The sequence below is a fragment of the Eublepharis macularius genome, chromosome 4 (genome assembly GCF_028583425.1).
Source record: "Eublepharis macularius isolate TG4126 chromosome 4, MPM_Emac_v1.0, whole genome shotgun sequence".
Taxonomy (NCBI): Eukaryota; Metazoa; Chordata; class Lepidosauria; order Squamata; family Eublepharidae; genus Eublepharis; species Eublepharis macularius.
In genome coordinates this window covers 165215351-165221515 of record NC_072793.1, presented here as the reverse complement: position 1 = coordinate 165221515, position 6165 = coordinate 165215351, and the positions used below count along the sequence as shown (strand labels likewise).

Genomic DNA, 6165 nt, shown 5'->3' with positions numbered 1-6165 from the left:
CAGCTGCATGATCAACCTTGAAGATCCCACTTCTTTTCTTTTGTTTAGAACTGCCAACCTCCAAGTGGGTCTGGAGTTCTCCAGAAATTACTACTTATCTCAGACTAGAGATCAGTTCCCCTGCAGTAAATGGCAGTTTCAGGGGGCAATTTGTGGCATCATGTCTCCACTGGGATTCCTCTCCTCCTTAAACTCTGCCCTCCCCAGGCATTGTCCTCAACTCTCATTTCTCAAACTAGAGATGGCAACTCTTGGAGGAGGGAAGAGGATATGGAATGGAGAGCCATGCTGGGGGAGGGGGGGTCTACTCTTTTCCACATTGCGCTTTTCCTCATGTACATTTGCCCCCTTTGGGCACCATGGGGGATGTTTTCAATGTGTATGTGGTATGGTATTCAAGTTTTCTCTTCCTCTTGCTTCGGTATCATCCTAGATCTTTTCAACCACATAGCCGCTTCTCTGTTCAGTTCTCTGTCTCTGGCCCCAGGGAGGCTTGAGTGGCCTTGACCAGAGCCAGGGCCTGTTCAGTCCTGGCTCCAACCTGGTTGAACTCTCTGTGGACACTTGGGCCTGCCAAGATCTTCTGTCCTTTCGGTGGGCCTGCAAGATAGAGATGTTCCACCAGGCATATAATAACAACTTTTGATTTATATACCACCCTTCAGGATGACTTTATCACCCACTCAGAGCAGTTTACAAAGTATGTCAATATCATCCCCACAACAAAACACCCTGTGAGGTGGGTGGGGCTGAGAGAGCTCTAGAAGAGCTGTGACTGACCCACAGTCACCCAGCTGGCTTCAAGTGGAGGAGTGAGGAATCAAACCCGGCTCTCCAGATTAGAATCCCGTGCTCTTAACCACTACACCAAACTGGCTGAGGCCAGTCTTGTGTCATCTGTTGAGCCTACCTACCTGTCTCCTGTTAGAAGGGGGCTGTATAGTCATCTTGGCCCCCCCATGAGTTAATCTGACCAGAATGGTTGCTCCCTCTCCCCCCCCCCATGCACTATCAGTACATGGATGTGGATATGGATTGCCATCTTGGAAACTGTAAACAATAGTATTTTATGATGGTTATGATTTTATTGTGGTTTTTATTTGTATTTATACTTGGATGTAATCCACCCTGAGCCCATTCACAGGGAGGGAGGGCTATATATCCAATATAAAGCTGAAGAAATGCCGAAAATGAGCATAAGCAATTTTACGACTGACATATTGAACAACATAGGACATATTAAACAACATAAGAACGACGCAGTAGGATCATACTTATAGCAATAACTGTGGTCTATGGTTCCTCAATATTAAATGCAGCTTCAAAACAGTCCTCACAACTCCCAACTAGCCTGGAAGATGGCCTTGACACAGCTGATCTGCCCACCTGGAATCATGACACAGTAACGTCAAGACTAGACTACTGTATGTACTCTACATAGGTCTCCCCTCAAAGACAACTCGGAGACTTCCATTGGTACAGAACACTGCAGCTCGTTTACTCTCAGGAGCAAGATGGAGCTGGCATATCACTCCCATTCTGCAGTCACTATTGGCTTCAGAAGAGCTCAGGAGGCATCACTGGGGTGTCTGCTGGAAGTGCCCATTCAGAAACTGCTGCTTCTGTGGTAGGAGAAATCTAAGCTTATAATCACTCAATGTTTTGGGACGGAGCCCAGCCTCCATGGCAGCCATTTAGTTATTGTCCTGTGCTATGCCCTGTGGCAGCCATTTTGGGGTGGGGCCCACTCATTCACAAAACTACTCGTAGCCTCTATGAGCCCCTGTATGAGCCCCAGAAGATGCTTCAGTCCAGTGACAAACTGCTGCTACTGGCCCCTGGCCCCAGGGAGGCCCATCTAGCATCGACCAGAGCCAGGGCCTTCTTGGTCCTGGCTTGAACCTGGTGGAACGCTCTGTCTAAAGAGATCAGGGCCCGGCCAGAGTTGCTATCCTTCTGCCGGGCCTGTGAGACGGAGCTGTTCTGCCAGGCATATGGTTGACGCCCTTGGGCCTCCCTGCCAGCCACCTAGAGATAGCTGTGCCTCTACGAAGGGTATCTACCACCCAGCCTTTGCCAAATATTTCTGGAGGTGGTTGGGTGGTGGTTGCTGCAGAAATCTGCTGCTATATGTTTTTTTTTTAATCTGCTGCTGTATTGCTTTGTTGTGTTTTTAAATATTTAAGGAGTTTTATTGGTTTTTAAAGGTACATGTATTTTATATTATTGTATTAATTGTAATCTTCCCTGAGCCTGCTGATGCCGGGAGGGTGGAATATAAATCTGAATAAATAAATAAATAAATAAATAAATAAATAAATAAATAAATAAATAAGAGATTGCCCCCCCGCCAGCCTAGTAAGTTTGGAGAAGAGTTTGAATGAGGGATCTCTCGGGTCACTACTCATGAGTCCAGGCATCCTTAGGAAGAACTGATACTCTTTTTAATGTTCAATGGAATATTTTTTCCCCTGTGATCAACATCTGGACCTTTCATTGCTACCAAAGATAAAGAAAAAACTACTTATCTGGGATGAAGTTAATTTAACAGGGCGGTGTGGATGCCATGGCCTCTGTGGGAGCACAGAAAGAATACAGTTTTGATCTCAAGACCTCCCCAGCAACAGCTTGTTCTCTGAGCTACAGTTCAATTGCCTTTTTCAGATACTTTTTAGGCAGTGGTAAGCGAAGCTGTCCTGAAAAGGCGGGAAGGAAAGTGTTAATACAGCAAGTGTTAATAAATATCCAAATACCAACTCCCCTAGACTTGATCAGCGAGGGCAGCAACGACACCACGGAGATACAGCACTGAACGCTGAGGATCAATCTGGTGTCATAAAGACAGCCACTACAGTCCTACGAAGCTGTCCAGTGAAGCGCTTTCCTGAGCAGGGGTGGGCGACGCCGTTGCTCCGCTCCTCCGGCCATCCGTGCGCTCCAGCAGCGGCTGGGTAGGCTTGCTTTGCCAGGCGTTGGCTTTGCTTCACTCACATGATGGGAAGTGGAAAACACAGTAAAGGCCGCCGGAATAAGCGACAAAGGGGAGGCCGAGCTCCGGATTCTTACATTTTAAAAAGTAAATTTTTGAGGTGCGGTTTCTGGGCATGCATGCTTGAATTTACGGAATGCCGCTTAGTCGTTCTTTTGCATTCAGTATAAGAGTGATGAATGTAGAGGTTGGATTTTCTCCCCCCTCTCCTCCCCCAGTCCTTTAAAAAGAAACCGGTGCACGGTCTAGGGTGAATTCGGTGCAGGGATTCCGAATAAGGAAACAGGGGTGTTTGCTATTTGGGGCTTAATCCTTGCAGAGCGCAAAGCCTTTTCGGCGTTCTGACACTGAAAGCGAAGGAGGCGGCAGGGAATCCCCTTGGAAACTGCGCGAACGCGGAAGAAAAGAGCAACCCCAGAGGGGGAACGAACTGCTGAAGCGGTGAGAAGAGGCGGAGGTTGGATTGTCTCTTTTCGGCTTGCAAAATACAACCCCCCCCCTCGCTAGTGCAGTCTTGCTCAGATAGTCTGTACAGGGGTGGGGAGAGGAGATGAATGAATAAATAAGAACCTGGGACTCATGGCCACAGGATATAGTGCTGTCTACAAGCTTAGCTGTCTTTAATAGGGGACTAGGTGCATTCATGGAGGATACAGCTCTCAATATTATTGGCAGTGGTGGTTAAATAGAGCCTCCATGTTCAGATACAGTGTACCTGTGTATGACACAGGCAACAAGACGACGTCTTTGCTTGTGAGTCTTCCTGGTCATCTGGTTGGCCATTGGTCAGTTGTGGATCACAAATGTCCTTGATCTGATCCCACAGGGTCCTTTTACATTAACAAATAATGATGTTTATGTTACATCATTCTTGCATTGTGAAAGTCAAGATGGCATATTGGTATGTGTGGAAGGGGGATGTCCCTGGGGCAGTGAGTGAAGCTTCCATCCAGGCCCTGACCAGACTTTGACCTGCAGGGGTGCCGAACTGAAAAATGTGCATTTATGTGTATTGTCTCTGCTGACTATGCTTGTTTGTTTATTAAGATATTTATTCTAAGCTCTTCGGCCCAATGGAGATTCAAAGCACCCTACAGTGTCATTTTCCTTTCTACCATTTTATCCTTTCAACAACAACCTAGTTAGGTAGGGATAGTTATAAAGCCATTACAACTTCTTCACTGCCTATGAACCTATATAGGAAGACACATTATCCATCAGCTAGAAAGGTTTCTGGGGGGTGCCTTCCTGCTCAAGCTCAATATTCATAAGCCAAGCCTGTGTCATTGATAACTGAGACTTAGGGTTCAGGGCATCTTGCTAGGTCCAAAGACTCGGCTATGGGTAACTGTTGTTCATCTGTAATGTCATATTCGGGTCATCAGAATTTCCTAGCAATTTTTCCTCAAAACCTGGATGCCTCTCAGAAGTTATAGGGACCTGTGGTAGCTTATACACCATGTCTTCATCTGCTATATGGCCATGAGGGCATTGCTCATCCAGTACCAGTTCTCCCTTGGGAGGGAGTTCCAAAATTTTGGCGCCGCAGCTGAGAAGGTTTTTTTTCAGGTTGCCACCCATCTAGCCCCAGATGGCTGTGGCGCCAGAAACAAGGCCTCTGAAGATGAGCGGAGTGGACAGGTAGGTTCATATGGGAAAAGACAGTTCTTAAGATAGGGCAGCCCCAAGCTGTATAAGGCTTTAAAGGTCAGTACCAGCACCCTGAATCAGATAAGCCGTGTGTAAGCAAGAAAATGAATATTATGTTCCAGTGGATTCCAGGAAGAAACCTTGAGCCAATTCCTGACGGCATTTTGAGATCATTGAGGGCCAATAAAATGAACTTTAATCCTGAGAAGCCAGAGGTGCTACTGGTGGCTGGAAGGACTGGCCAGGAGTTGAGGGCTCCCTTGTTCAGGTTGGGGTTGTTCTCTGCTTAAAGGGACCACATTCCCTAAGGAAGTTTTGGATGATAGAGGAATCAGGGCCTCCTGTTGGACAAGGGTGCTGTCCTCCAGTTTGGGCTTGGCCGGTGGGGTTGTGAGTAAAGAAGTTCTTGCCATTGTGGTACACGTCCTGTTTATGTACTGCAGTGTGCTGTATGTGGGGCTGCCCTTGAAGAGTGTCTCAAAACTAACATTAGTACAGACTGCTGCAGCAAGAATGCTATCTGGAGTGACTCATAGGGACCATATTTTTCCAGTGTTGTTCCATCTGCACTAGCTTTCGATCTGCTTCCAGGCTTAATTCATGGTGCTGGTGTTGACTTAAAGCACTATTATGGTCTGGGACCTGCCTACCTTAAGGACTGCCTATTCCCTTATGAACTATCTGGCTATTATGATCATCTTAAGGCGGGGGGCCTATTTTGGGTCTCTCCTATCATGTAAGGCTAAGATGGGTGGCAATCCGAGGCCTTCTTGGTCACAGCACCAAAATTGTGGAATTCTGTCCCCATGGAGATTCTTCTGCCCCCCTCTGTTGTCTTCTACCAGCAGGTGAAGACTTTTCTGTTTAAATCGGTATATCTTCACTGCTGCTCCATTTGGTTTATTGTAGCTTCTAGTTTTACATATTTACATTGTTTTTAAAGTTGATGTTTAACGTCTCTTTAGTTGATCGTCACCTAGAACACCTTAATTGGGCAGAAAAGCAGGATACAAAGGGTTGAAATAAATAAAAATCAGTAAACCCGTACTTCAGTGGTAATCGGTGTACTTTCCCACACATTGTGATTTTAAAACATTCTGACTGAGATAGCTTGAGAACTGGGTCGGCATTATAGGTTTGCTAGCTATCCCATATGCTTTGGACAAAAAAAAAAGACATTAATGGTTGGCAGGAAGGCTGGGGAAAGGAGTTTCTGGGCAGAGAACTTGCTTCCAAGCGACCAGGTAGACAACTTTTATAAACTGGATGTGAACGGAGCCTGATTCTTTCAGACTGGCAGGTGAGCAGTAAGATTTATAGTGAACTAGTATCTGGTGTAGACATATTTGCAAGGTGGCTGTGTAAACAGTAAACCTGGGAGTTTCATATTCCTAAAGGGATGTATGAAAGATTAAATGGTGTTCAGACATAGGAGCTGAAATAGGAAATGTACATATAAATGTAAATATGAATGTAGGAAAGAAATCTTCCCACTTCTTTTTTCTCACTCTCAGGCAGCTCAAAGA

The 6165-nt window shown here is 46.0% G+C and overlaps 1 protein-coding gene across 1 annotated transcript in view; it reads left to right on the top strand.

Moving 5' to 3' along the window:
• The window catches only part of LOC129329361 (zinc finger protein 208-like), a 192776-nt gene that overhangs the window by 26638 nt on the left and 159973 nt on the right, over window positions 1–6165 (top strand). The window lies entirely within an intron of this gene.